Source organism: Bombina bombina, chromosome 3 (genome assembly GCF_027579735.1).
Source record: "Bombina bombina isolate aBomBom1 chromosome 3, aBomBom1.pri, whole genome shotgun sequence".
In the NCBI taxonomy this organism is placed as follows: Eukaryota; Metazoa; Chordata; class Amphibia; order Anura; family Bombinatoridae; genus Bombina; species Bombina bombina.
In genome coordinates this window covers 679,309,083-679,324,636 of record NC_069501.1, presented here as the reverse complement: position 1 = coordinate 679,324,636, position 15,554 = coordinate 679,309,083, and the positions used below count along the sequence as shown (strand labels likewise).

The window sequence follows — 15,554 nt, the reverse complement described above, 5'->3', positions numbered from 1 at the left end:
TTCCTTCTCTAGCTTTATTACTACCTTTTACCTATAGAGGTCCAAAAGCGACCTATGGTGTCACTTAGAAGGTTTCCAGAAGTTTGGCACCCTATTCTTATTATGTCTTCATAATGTGTAAAATGTTGACTTTATATTCTTCATCCTTGCATTTTACAGTTTATGCCTTTTGTAACTCTGAAGTTTTATTTCATGTGATGTAAGACTTGCTTTTGTGACCCTGTATGCCTTCGAATGAACCTCAAATAAAAATTATTTAAAAAAATATATATATATTTGAACAATTCAAAATGGCTGCCAAACCACATGACCTATCAACTTCTTTTGAATCTGAATGTTAGTCATAAGATAGCTCTATAAACAAAATTTCAAGTCTATCTCATAAGCGGTTTCAGAGAAGAAGAGTTTTGTAGTTTTTAGCGCATACGAAACAAAATGGCTGCCAAGCTATGCAATGTATGGCATTCAAATTGCACATACTAATGCTCACTATAGACCTCTACAATTTGCAGAATTTTCATGAAAATTTGCAAATGTCTTATTTCATGAAGGCGACTGCGCAGTGAGAATTGTGACTAGAATATTTCCTTTAGGGGTCATGACTATGTGTAACCATGTGTCTACTACATTTTATATAGTTTAATAGTATAAATATAATGCATAATATGCAAATATATGCAATTAAACAACGATAAAAAGGTGACAGACTCATAGTAGCCATGTTGATTATGGAAAATTTGCAGTTTGAGCAATCTTGGTAGATGACAATGCTTCAATGCACTTAGCGGTTTCAGAGAATAAGATGTTTAAATATTTTTGCACATTTCAAAATGGCAGCTAAATCATGTGACTAAATCACTTCTCTTGAACAAACTGTATTCTAGGTCAGTATAGCAATACACAGCAAGTTTAACAACTGTAACATAAGCGGTTCCGGAAAAGAAGATTTACAAGAGTTTGTTGAAATTTGTCGCAAAAAGCAATATGGCTTCTAGATCACATGACCTATGAGATTTATGTTGCATAGGATTATGCACAGCATAGATCTCTAGCATTGTGCCAAGTTTCATGAGTTTTTGAGTTGTGCTGTTGTTATTAAGCATTTGAAAAAACGGCGGAAAAATAATAATAATAATAATAAAAATAATAATAATCTGAACAAAAACAATAGGTGTTCAGCGCTATAGTGCTTGGCCACTTAATAAACAGTCCTCCTAAGCGAGCGAAAGGAATAGACCACTGCTGACTGAGCCACTTAAACCCATGTAAATGCTCCCATTCAAAACCAAACACCTCTTTGGGTCTCCTCCTATAACAAACCTCTGAAAAGAATTCAGACCTGCTGCATATACATGTCAGGTCGCGCTACGCCAGGGTACAGAGACCAATACACTTCCCAGCGCTTGTTAGCCGATGCTTTCGGCATCTCTTACCCTCTTGGTGTGCTGTCCCATCAGCTGGCAAGGGAAGGTCCCGTTATCTGTGAAGTCATTGTCCGTGCAGATAGGATGGAGGAGTGGAGCAGGTACAGGCTTGCAGTGGATGTCCGTGGCCATGCTAAATAAGCAATCCTGCTGGTGGTAGAGTAGATTGAAGTAGAGAGACGAATGTGCTTGGTAAAAAACAAAAGTCCTTTATTTCCAAAAGTTTAAAAGGATTCACAGAAGAACAAGATATGCTGGTGAGTGCAGCACCGGAGGCTTACGCTTTTCGGCTTTACGCCATATTCATAGAATATAGTGTTATACTGAAACTACAGATTTTAAAAAGGGATAAAACAATCCAATTGGTTAAGACAAAGTTATCTATTTATCAAGCCTTCAACCGCAAATACGCTGGAATTCCGCAGCGTATTTGTGGCGAGCCTGATTCGCCTTAGTTATCAAACCCTACAAACCGGCAAAAGTAGAATTTGGTGACGTAACATACGATCTGCCGGACTCAGTCCGACACAGATAGATGCTTACGTCACTACAGATGTTTCGAACACAAGTTTGGCACAATCTGACTACTTTTGGAAGTTATCAAATATATACCAAGTACGCTCGGCACTATTCCGGCCCTGCGTACCTGGTTTTCAATCCGCTGCCCTGGATGCGGTGGATGCCATAGGAATCAATGAAAGTCGGAAAGCAGCGAAAGCTTATGTTAGCTGCTGCCCGATATCCCATTGATTCCTACGGGAATGTTTACACCTAACACCCTAACATGTACCCCGAGTCTAAACACCCCTAATCTGCCCCCCCTACACCGCCGCCACCTAAATAAAAGTTATTAACCCCTAGCCCATCGCTCCCGGACCCTGCCGCAACTAAATAAACTTATTAACCCTTAAACTGCCGCTCCCGGAGCCCACCGCCACCTACATTACACTTATTAACCCCTAATCTTCCGCCCCCTACACCGCCTCCACCTACATTATATTTATTAACCCCTAATCTGCCCCCCCCAAACCACCGCCACCTACCTACATTTATTAAACCCTAATCTGCCCCCCTACACTGCCGCCACCTACCTACATTTATTAACCCCTAATCTACCGCCACCAACATCGCCGACACTATATTAAATTTATTAACCACTAAACCTAAGTCTAACCCTTACCCTAACACCCTTTAACTTAAATATAATTACAATAAATCTAAATAAATATTACTATAATTAACTAAATAATTCCTATTTAAAACTAAATACTTACCTATAAAATAAACCCTAAGCTAGCTACAATATAACTAATAGTTACATTGTAGCTAGCTTAGGGTTTATTTTTATTTTACAGGCAACTTTGTATCTATTTTAACTAGGTACAATAGTTATTAAATAGTTATTAACTATTTAATAACTTCCTAGTTAAAATAAAAACAAATATACCTGTAAAATAAAACGTAACCTAAGTTACAATTACACCTAACACTACACTATAATTAAATTAATTACCTAAACTAAATACAATTAAATACAATTAAAATAAATTTAGTATAAGTACAAAAAAAAAAAAATTACAGAAAATAGTAAACAAATTACAAGATTTTTAAACTAATTACACCTAATCTAATCCCCCTAACAAAATAAAAAGGCCCCCCAAAATAAAAAAGCCATACCCTACACTAAATTACAAATAGCCCTTAAAAGGGCCTTTTGCAGGGCATTGTCCCAAAGTAATCAGCTCTTTTACCTGTAAAAAAAAAAAATTACAACTCCCCAACATTAAAACCCACCACCCACACAACCAACCCTACTCTAAAACCCACCCAATCCCTACTTAAAACAACCTTACACTAACCCCTTGAAGATCACTCTACCTTGAGAAGTCTTCACCCAACCGGGCCGAAATCCTCCACAAAACCGACAGAAGTGGTCCTCCAGACAGGCAGAAGTGGTCCTCCAGATGAGCAGAAGTCTTCATCCAGGCGGCATCTTCTATCTTCATCCATCCAGAGCGGAGCGGCTCCATCTTCAAGACATTAGACGTGGAGCATCCTCTTCTTTCGATGTCTTCTTGCTGAATGAATGTTCCATTAAATGATGTCATCCAAGATGGCGTCCCTTGAATTCCGATTGGCTGATAGAATTCTATCAGCCAATCGGAATTAAGGTAGGAAAAATCCTATTGGCTGATGCTGAGGTCTTGAAAAAGGCCTCACAGGGGCCGAAACGCGTCGATATTGGGTAAGCAATATTTCAATTATTGTCACTTTATTTGTACTATCTACACTATGTTGTTTTATTTTTTATAGGATACTGCACCAAATAGGATTTACAGACACAACAAATACTAGAATCACCTTTGGAAAACTCTGTGTATGTTTTTTGGTCTCACTGATTTTTCAAAATTTTTGCTTTTTTCTTCTCTTTTTTCCTTTTTTCAATCACTTTTCAACACGTGTATGATTTTTTGATTTTTTGGTTTTTATACATATATATATATATGGTCACTTATTTGGTTTACTCATATTTTTAAATGGAATTTTTTCACATGTTTTCTACATTTTTTCTACACACCTTCTACAATTTTTGATTCTACCATTATTTGATTTCACCATCATCTTCATCACTTTAATTCTACTATCGCCAACACCTGGAGGATAAATTCTTGTGACTTTGTGACTTTTAACCAGGCACTCTTTGTAATTGTAACTTAGGTAAGGTTTTATTTTACAGGTATATTTGTCTTTTTTTTTAACTAGGAAGTTATTAAATAGTTAATAACTATTTAATACCTATTGTACCTAGTTAAAATAAATACAAAGTTGTCTGTAAAATAAAAATAAACCCTAAGCTAGCTACAATGTAACTATTAGTTATATTGTAGCTATCTTAAGGTTTATTTTATAGGTAAGTATTTAGTTTTAAATAGGAATCATTTAGTTAATGATAGGAATATTTATTTAAATTTATTGTAATTATATTTAAGTTAGGGTGTGTTAGGGTTAGGGTTAGACTTAGGTTTAGTGGTTAATAAATTTAATATAGTGTCGGCGACGTTGGGGGCGGCAGATTAGGGGTTAATAAATCTAGGTAGGTGGTAGCGGTGTGGGGGGGGGGCAGATTAGGGTTTAATAACTATAATGTAAGTGGCGGCGGTGTAGGGGGCGGCAGATTAGGGGTTAATAAGTTTAATGTAGGTGGCGGTAGGCTCAGGGAGAGGCATTTTAGGGGTTAATAATTGTATTTAGTTGCGGCGGGTCCGGGAGCGGCGGTTTAGGGGTTAATAATTGTATTTAGTTGCGGCGGGGTCCGGGAGCAGCGGTTTAGGGGCTAAACACTTTATTTAGTTGCAACCGGGTCCGGGAACGGCGGTTTAGGGGGTAAACAGTATAGTATAGTGTGGGTTTTTAGTGACAGGGTACCAAGAAAGCTGGGAAAAAGCCGAAGAGCAGCAAGATTGATGTCTGTTAGTTAACAACAGTCTGCTGCTTATCGCACCGTACTTGGTGCACGGCTTTTTGACAGCTTTTTTGATAATAATGGAGAACATATTCAGGTCTGCTGCAGCAATGCTAGGCGATCTTAGGCGAGCGTATTGGTGCCGGTGAATGCAAGAAAGTCGACGCTTTGATAAATAGATGCCAAAATACGCCCACAAGGCATTCGGCCAATGAAAAGTACTCTTTAAGCTACAGCACACAGGTGAGAATCAAGGAACCACTGAGTATTGCAACATTGTAATAAACATTGGGTTACAAATATATGTACACACTCGTCATATTGCAGCAAGTAACAATAGAGATATAAGAGAATACAAAATTGCAATAGAAGCACATTAATAAAAAGAAATACTTTGAAAATACAAAGCCACATAAAAAGAAAACTCTTAACCCCAAGGTTAAATACCAGACTAAGGGGTACATTTATTAATGTGCGAGCGGAAATGATACGATGTAGCGTATCATGTCCGCCACGCATCGATAAATGCCGACAGTATACGTTGTCAGCATTTATCATTGCACCAGCAGTTCTTGTGAACTGTTGGTGCAATGCCGCCCCCTGCAGATTCTCGGCCAATCTAGCACGGGGTGTCAATTAACCAGATTGTATTTGATTGTGTTGATTTCTGTCTGCTGCCTCAGAGCAGGTGGACAAGTTATGGAGCAGCGGTCTTTAGAGCTTGATAAATTGACCCCAATATCTGAATTAGAATTTAAGTATAGACTTAAAGACAGGGCGCCTCGCACACGAACATAACTTACAAAGTGCAGATAATTAAAGTAAAAACATAATATAATTTGTCATTACAATCACAACAAATACGTTTAATTCTAGTGAACTGTCCATTGGTCACTGCAAATGCCACATGCCTAGGATGCTTGAGGCATGGATAAGCGTATTCCCTGAAATGGGTTTACGGTATATCCTAGACACAACTTTAACATCTGTTCACTTGCTGTCGGGGTGCATGGTTCACGCACATATACTATAATTATAATAATGACAAATTATATTATGTTCTTAAAAGGGTAACATAAAACAGTGTAAATAGGGGCGCTATCACTTTGAAATAGTGCAAATCTGCACAAGTGAAGTCTCTGATGTTTTATATGAATAGATATTCAGAGTATCTAATAAACACAGCAGAAACACTATTACTTGGATATTAAGCAATCTGCATTAACTAGAGATACAAATGTTTGGTGTATATTGCAATGTGTATAGTAGATATGTGAAAAAATTATTACAATAGCGCACATAAAATATAACCTATATAGATATAATTCAAGGCACAAAAATAAAAAAAGAAGTGTATTTGTTAAGTATAAGTCCAATAGAAGTGTGTGTTATTGAAAACACACAAAGTTTAACAGGCTGCTCTCCTTAGGGTAATGTCCGTCCACTTAAAAACAGATCTATAGAAAAGGGAGGAGAGCTTGCCGGACCACTCAAAGGCTCTGGCCTGCTTAGTCTGCACTACATTACAGTGCTAGACCACAAGTGAATGTAATTTATCCACCTATTAGCACAATATTTTTAGTTATACAGTATTATGCTATGTGGGCTTTGTCTCTTATATTCATAGAGCATATATCAGAGTGAAACGTACTAGTTTTGTTCCTGCCATATATACCTGAGGAGAGTTTACCAGACAACTCAGAGGATACGGTCTGCATAGGTTGCACTACATTACAGTGCTTGAATACATGTGAGTGTATTTGTTTCACACTACAGTATATATCCAGCATATATTTGCAGTATCACGCTATGTTGGCGCCTTCTCCCTTTTCTGTAGATGTTCTTAAGCAGATCTACCTTAATTATCTGCAACTGCCCCACGGCATTGGATAGACTTTGCAAAATGAGGGTGGGTTTAATTCATTAAATTTGTTATATATATTTTTTAACATTTTTACCTTTTTGAGTGCTCCGACGATAGGCGCAGCTCTCCCACTTGGCATTTTGTCTAATTGATTGACAGATGAAGATTCTTGTTGGGAAACAAGGATTTGTTCTTTTAAGAATCATAATCTGTCAATCAATCTGACAAAATGCACAGAATTGTGACCGAATCTTTTCAGATGATAAAGGTGCTTTCTCTCTGAGCACCCTGTTTGATTCCATAGAAAACCTCCAACTAAAACAGATGAAAATCCAATGGGACATTTAGACTTTTGAGAAATATATTGCAACTCGCATGATACCAAGGGGGCTCAGGATTTTTAAATTCCAGACTTTTGAAGTGGACAGTAATGTTGAGAAGGAATTTATTTGTTCCTGGAATGACATGAATGCTCCTCTCGCTTAATGTTAATGTTGGTTGATTATAAAACACAAAATCTAAACAAGGTTAAGATGGAAATAGATGACTTACAAGTTGAACTGAATAAGAGAAGCACAGAAGTGCAGTTTTCTAAGTTTGATAGCATTCTCAAGAATTCAGTTGCACAGAGTAAGTCTAATATAATGGAAAACAAACGTCAAATTTATGAGGGACAAATCTGACTATGAATCTAATGCTGTCTATATTTGGAGTAGAAATAAACAACAAGAATTTAGACAGAATCAGCCTTTCTTTAAGAAAAACAAAAAGTAGAGAGGCAGGGGTCGTATAAGTAAAAAATCTAAATCTGTGTCTTTTTCAGATAGTGAGACAGATTATTCTTCAGATGACAGCAAAGTGGCACCACATAATATGCAGGTGTCAAACAGACCAGGTATTTTAAAGAATTCTGATCAAATCATTAACAGCAATGCTATAAGTGTTGAACAAGTGGAGAGACCTAAAGTCAAGGGACCCATTATTGGTACAGGTCAAATGGGCTTGCAAACACACACTCATAATGTGATTCAGACAAACACTAAGACAACTAGTAATAAGTCAGATCTGTATCGGGTTTTTTCCGGTAGAACAGGATCCAGTAGGAGGTGGTACAGAGGTAATAAATATACCAACTGCATCAAATTCACAAGAGAGAAATCAGCTTTGGGGGAATAGCCCCCAAAGAAAATACAAATAACATGTTATAAATCTTTCTAGCACTACATTGACTTCTGATCAAGAGCAACTATTCAGTCTGGGTTTGGGTTTTGCACCCACCACGGATTTTGACATTTTCCAGACTATGATAGACGTCAATTGTTTTGTTAGAAATCTTAAATTAAGAAAGCATTTTGGAGATGGGAAATCTGTTATTTAGATCACTGGTACACGCCCTCTGCCTAATTTGCCTCATAATGCAAATTTCAGTGAAATGTGTGATCTGGTGTCTCCACAAATTTTGGAATCTGAGGCTAAAAATATAGATGACAATCAAATCAGCAGAGGGATATCCTTTAGGAACAGTTCAAGATTCTACCCTATACAAAGTAGGGTAATGTACTGGAAACTTTTCATAAAAGGGTAGAAATGGATTTGGTGGCATTAAAACAAAGTGGCAAGAGCCATCGCCAAAATATGACTAAAACACAAAAAGAGACCCTTAGATCATCAGAACAGAATAGATCATTGGTTATTCACCCTGCCGACAAAGGTGGGTCCGTTGTTGTGATGGACAGAACACAATATGTTTCTGAAGCTTTGCGCCAATTGGGCAATACCAATGATTATTCTGTACTAAACAGGGACCCTACTTCTCAATTTAGAAAAGAACTTAGGGACATTTTGGATGATGGTGTGGAGCACATTTTTTTGGATGGACCTACTGCAGAATTTATGGATGTCAAATTTCCCAAAGTACCATGGTTTCACCATCTTCCAAAAGTCTGCAAAACTTTGACAGATGTCCAGGGACGTCCCATCATTAATGGGATTGACTTACTAATTGAGCATACCTCACAATGGTTGGATTCTATATTACAACCAATTGTCAGTTTCTTAGTTTCATACATCAGGGATACTAAGCATGTTTTAAATATCATTCAAAATTTTACTTGAAGTAGTAATTGTGTTTGGCTCACTATCGATGCAGTTACTATATTTGTCCATTCGGCACAATACAGGCATCAAGGCAATAAGCTTTTTTCTCAAAAACTTTACACTGTATACTGATGAGTTTCAGGAATTCATTGTAAGGATCATCCATTTTCTCTTGACTCACAACTTTTTCAGATTTGAGGAGGATGTCTATCTCCAAAGATGTGGCACAGCCATGGGGGCAAAATTTTCCACGTCCTATGCCAATTTATATCTTGGCTGGTGGGAGCTGGTGCACATCTTTGGAGATAGAAATCCTTACAGGCCTTATACTGGCCTATATAAGCATTTTATAGATGATCTTCTGCTTGTTTGGCTCGGGCCAATAGAACAGATACAGCCATTTGTGGATTATTTGAATTCCAATGATTTGGGTCTGCGGTTTTAACAAAACTCAAATAAACTTTTTCTATCTGACACTCATGGGTGGAACAGATGGTAAATTTGTGTCTAGGATATACAACAAACCCATTTCAGGGAATACACTTATCAATGCCTCAAGCTGTCATCCTAGGCATGTGCCATTTGCAGTGGCCAAGGGACAGTTCACTAGAATTAAACATGATCCAAAGGATTTCAATGCTGAGGGTGATGATCTTGAATATAAATTGAGGACCCAGCGTTATATGGATATTAAAAGAGTGAGAAATTGTGTACAAGCACAACAAAGATAAGTCTTGCTGAAGGATATAATTCCTGGTCATAGTATGAATGAAACTAAATTTGATGGAGTACACTTTGTGACAGGCTTTAGTGCCCAGTATCAGGAAATTTGCAGTATTGTGAAAAAACACTTTGGTATCTTAGTAGCTGATGATGGTAAAACTACTGTAGTGAGAAAAGGAATAAGATGCTCTTACAGAAAGTGTCAAACTTTGGGGTTGATTTTGTTTCCTACCCAACTTAAATCCACAACTACATATACAAGTTCTTGGCTTAGGTATGTACAAGTGTCGCCATAACAGGTGTAAACCCTGTAATTATGTATATGTAAGCACAAATTTTACATCGTCTGTCACTGGGGCAACATATGACATCAAGTATTGTATGAACTGCACATATACCTAAATAATATATCTTATTTGTTGTACCAAATGCAACATCCAATATGTTGGTCTCACTGATAGGGATGTCAATTCCAGAATTAGGGAACACTAATAGTAAATTAATTAGGGAACATAATAGTAAATTGGATACTTTTAGGTGGTGTGCTATAGAAAAAGTGAGACTTCCTAAGCGAGGTGGAGACTTAGAGCTTATTTATATATATGGAACAAGAATCCCTAATGGTCTAAACGCCCAATACAATTTGATTAATTTTTGGGAATAGGATGGTTTATTTTCGTAATATGATTTTCTTTTTTCAGTATTTGTATATACAATTTTCCAAAGTTTTTGTAGATACATCACGAACATGTCTACATTCTCTTTGTGTTTAAACATTAAATCATCCGATATTTGTTTACACTAATTATCAAATACAGGAGCAACTGTCATTTGAAGAGTAGATACTAATGGTGCATTGTTCACTTGCTGTCAGGGTGCATGGCTCATGAACATATACTATAAGTATAATAATGACAAATTATATTATGTTCTTAAGATATAAGATATACCTTAATTATCTGCACTTTGTAAGTTATGTTCGTGTGCGAGGCACCCTGTCTTTAAGTCTATACTTAAATTCTAATTCAGATTTAGTCTGGTATTTAACCTTGGGGTTAAGAGTTTTCTTTTTTATGCGACTTTGTATCTTCTAAGTATTTCTTTTTATAAATGTGCTTCTATTGCAATTTTATATTCTCTGATATTGCTATCATTCAGCTAGATTACGAGTTTTGCTTTATGAGTGAAAAAGCAGCATTATGGGTTATAACGCTGCTTTTTCACTACCGCTGCTATTATGAGTCTTTTTTCAATGGGGATTCCATAGCGCTGATATTACAAGCTTTTTCTGGGAGGCCAAAAAGTGAGCGGTACAGCCTATACCACAAGATTCGTAACGCAATCTAAAGTCAGTAGTTATGAGTTTTACGCTACAAAGCGGTAGCATAAAACTCATAACTAAGGTGCTAAAAAGTACACTAACACCCATAAACTACCTATTAACACCTAAACCGAGGCCCTCCCGCATTTCAAACACTAAAATAAAATTATTAACCCCTAATCTGTCACTCCCGACATCGCTGTCACTATAATAAACATATTAACCCCTAAACCGCCGCACTCACGCATCGCAAACACTAGTTAAATAATATTAACCCCTAATCTGAGGCCCCTAACATCGCCCCCATCTACCTACATTTATTAACCCCTAATCTGTCACTCCAGACATCACCGCCACTATAATAAACATATTAACTCCTAAACCTAACCCTAAATCTAACCCTAACACCCCCTAACTTTAATATAATTAAAATAAATCTAAATAAAAACTACTATTAATAACTAAATAATTACTATTTAAAACTAAATACTTACCTGTAAAATAAACCCTTAGCTAGCTACCTAGCTAAAATAAATAAAAATTTACCTGTGAAATAAAACCTAACCTAAAGTCCACCAAAGAAAGCAAGTGAGAGCGTTAGTGTAAAAATAAAATATAACCTTTATTGGTATATATAAAATAGGACAACACAGTGTCAATAGAGCAGAGATGGGGCACCTCTGGCTGGCAGGCTTACGCGTTTCGGCCTGAACTTTATTTCAACATCTGTCCACAACCTAAGACTGTTTGTTTACATTGCTCCTGTTTGTGCAGTATACTTGAGATGGGACGTTGTTTAATTCCTGTCAGGTACTAGGTTCTCTCTCTATTGTTTTTTGGTATAAAACCTAACCTGTCTTACACTAACACCTAACCTTACACTACAATTAAATCAATTACCTAAATTAAATACAATTACCTAAATTAGAAAAAACAAACAAACACTAAATTACACACAATTTTTTGTTTTTAGCAGATATTTAAACTAATTACACTTAATCTAATAAATTATACTTAATCTAATAGCCCTATAAAAATAAAAAAGCCCCCCAAAATAAAAAAACATTTCTGCCGGCTTGGATGAAGACTTCTCCCGGCTTCGTTGAGGACTTCTTGCAGCTTGGATGAAGACTTCTCCTGGCTTCGTTGAGGATGGATGTCCGATCTTCAAAACTGTAAGTGGATCTTTAGGGATAAGTGTTAGGTTTTTTTAAGGGTTTATTGGGTGGGTTTTATTTTTAGATTAGGGTTTGGGCACTTGAAATAGAGCTAAATGCCCTTTTAAGGGCAATGCCCACCCAAATGCCCTTTTCAGGGCAATGGGGAGCTTAGGTTTTTTTATTTAGGATTTTATTTGGGGGTTGGTTGTGTGGGTAGTGGGTTTTACTGTTGGGGGGTTGTTTGTATTTTTTTTTACAGGTAAAAGAGCTGATTTCTTTGGGGCAATGCCCCACAAAAGGCCCTTTTAAGGGCTATTGGTAGTTTAGTTTAGGCTAGGGTTTTTTGTTTTTTTTTTGGGGGGGGGGCTTTTTTATTTTGATAGGGCTATTAGATTAGGTGTAATTATCTTAAATATCTGATAATTTCTTTTTTTATTTTGTGTAATTTAGTGTTTGTTTTTTTTGTAATTTAGGTAATTGTATTTAATTTAGGTAATTTATTTAATTGTAGTGTAAGGTTAGGTGTTAGTGTAAGACAGATTAGGATTTATTTTACAGTTAAATTTGTATTTATTTTAGCTAGGTAGTTAGTAAATAGTTAATAACTATTTACTAATTATTCTACCTAGTTAAAATAAATACAAACTTAGCTGTAAAATAAAAATAAAACCCTAAACTAGCTACAATGTAACTATTAGTTATATTGTAGCTAGCTTAGGGTTTATTTTATAGGCAAGTATTTAGTTTTAAATAGGAATTATTTAGGTAATGATAGTAATTTTTATTTAGATTTATTTTAATTATATTTAAGTTAGGGGGTGTTAGGGTTAGGGTTAGACTTAGGTTTAGGGTTAATAAATGTAGGTAGGTGGTGGTGATGTTAGGGATGGCAGATTAGGAGATAATAATATTTAACTAGTGTTTGTGATGCAGGAGTGTGGCGGTTTAGGGGTTAATATGTTTATTCTAGTGGCGGCGATGTCCGAAGTGGCAGATTAGGGGTTAATAAGTATAATGTAGGTGTCGGCAATGTCAGGGGCGGCAGATTAGGGGTTAATAAGTGTAAGAATAGGGTTATTTAGACTTGTGGTTCATGTTAGGGTGTTAGGTATAAACATAAATTTTGTTTCCCCATAGGAATCAATTGGGCTGCATTACAGAGCTTTATGCAGCTTTTTGGCAGGTGTTAGACTTTTTTTCAGCCGTCTCTCCCCATTGATGTCTATGGGGAAATCATGCACAAGCACGTAAAACCAGCTCACCGCAGCTTTCAGCAGCGCTGGTATTGGAGTGCGTTATGGAGCTCAATTTTGCTCTACGCTCATATTTTGCCTGATAATGCCAGGTTTTTGTAAACCTGTAATACCAGCACTGTAGGGAAGTGAGCGGTGACAAGTTAGCACTGCACCACTCATAACGCAAAACTCGTAATCTAGCCAATTGTTATTTGCTGCAATATGACTAGTGTGTACATATATTTGTAACCCAATGTTTATTACAATGTTGCGATACTCAGTTTCTCCTTGATTCTCACCTGTGTGCGGTAGCTTAAAGAGTACTGTTCATTGGCCGAATGCTTTGTGGAAGTATTTTGTCTTAACCAATTGGATTGTTTTATTCCTTTTTCAAATCTGTAGTTTCAGCAAAACACTATAGGCTATGAATACGGCATAAATCCGAAACGTGTAAGCCTTTAGTGCTGTGCTCACCAGCATATCTTGTTCCTCTGTGAATCCTTCTAATAGAAACCCATAGACTTCTTCTTGTTTTCAGATATAAATCACTCCAAGCCTAAAATGATGCTTTTAAACTCAATTAATTTAAAGACTGGAAAAAACAATCACCTAGATTACAAGTTGTGTGGTACAGCTATATCGCTAAAAAATGGGCCTATGTGAGCGGAATATTCAGCTCACCCATATTACAAGTTGCGGTGTTCAGAAGAGGACTATGATGTTATCAGTATAACTGAAACTTGGTGGGATGATTCACATGACTGGGCAGTTAACTTAGAGGGGTATACATTATTTAGGAGGGACAGGAATAATAAAAGGGGTGGAGGAATCTGCATGTATATTAAACCTGACCTTAAACCTACAATAAGGGAAGATATTTATGATACAAGTGACAATGTAGAGACCCTGTGGGTTGAAATAAAGAGTGGGGGGAAAAATCCTAAAAAAATATTACTAGAAACATGCTACAAGCCTCCCAACATTAGTGACCCAGAGGAAACTCAACTACTTATCCAAATAGGTAAGGCTGCTAATAACAGTGCTGTAATTATGGGAGATTTTAACTACCCTGATATAAACTGGGCCAATGAAACTAGTAATTCAGCTAAGGGGGATAGATTTTTAAATGTTCTCAGGGATAACTTCTTGTCACAATTAATAGATGAGCCAACTAGGAGTAAAGCTATATTGGATTTAGTGCTATCAAACAATACAGATATAATATCAAACATAGAAGTTAAAGAACATTTGGGTAACAGTGATCATAACATGGTCACATTTGAAATCTCTTTTCATATGCAGTGTTTTAAAGGCTTAACTCAGGCCTAGATTTGGAGTTCGGCGGTAAAAGGGCTGTTAACGCTCCGCGGGTTTTTTTCTGGCCGCACCATAAATTTAACTCTGGTATCGAGAGTTCAAACAAATGCTGCGTTAGGCTCCAAAAAAGGAGCGTAGAGCATATTTACCGCAAATGCAACTCTCGATACCAGAGTTGCTTACGGACGCGGCCGGCATCAAAAACGTGCTCGTGCACGATTCTCCCATAGGAAACAATGGGGCAGTTTGAGCTGAGAAAAAACCTAACACCTGCAAAAAAGCAGCGTTCAGCTCTTAACGCAGCCCCATTGTTTCCTATGGGGAAACACTTCCTACGTCTGCACCTAACACTCTAACATGTACCCCGAGTCTAAACACCCCTAACCTTACACTTATTAACCCCTAATCTGCCGCCCCCGCTATCGCTGACCCCTGCATTACACTTTTAACCCCTAATCTGCCGCTCCGTAAACCGCCGCCACCTACGTTATCCCTATGTACCCCTAATCTGCTGCCCTAACATCGCCGACCCCTATGTTATATTTATTAACCCCTAATCTGCCCCCCACAACGTCGCCGACACCTGCCTACACTTATTAAACCCTAATCTGCCGAGCGGACCTGAGCGCTACTATAATAAAGTTATTAACCCCTAATCCGCCTCACTAACCCTATCATAAATAGTATTAACCCCTAATCTGCCCTCCCTAACATCGCCGACACCTACCTTCAATTATTAACCCCTAATCTGCCGACCGGAGCTCACCGCTATTCTAATAAATGTATTAACCCCTAAAGCTAAGTCTAACCCTAACACTAACACCCCCCTAAGTTAAATATAATTTTTATCTAACGAAATAAATTAACTCTTATTAAATAAATAATTCCTATTTAAAGCTAAATACTTACCTGTAAAATACATCCTAATATAGCTACAATATAAATTATAA

The 15,554-nt window shown here is 37.0% G+C and overlaps 1 protein-coding gene across 1 annotated transcript in view; it reads right to left on the bottom strand.

The window, feature by feature from the left end:
- The window catches only part of TMEM132E (transmembrane protein 132E), a 221,485-nt gene that overhangs the window by 18,189 nt on the left and 187,742 nt on the right, over positions 1–15,554 (bottom strand). The gene's annotated exons all lie outside the window — the stretch shown is intronic.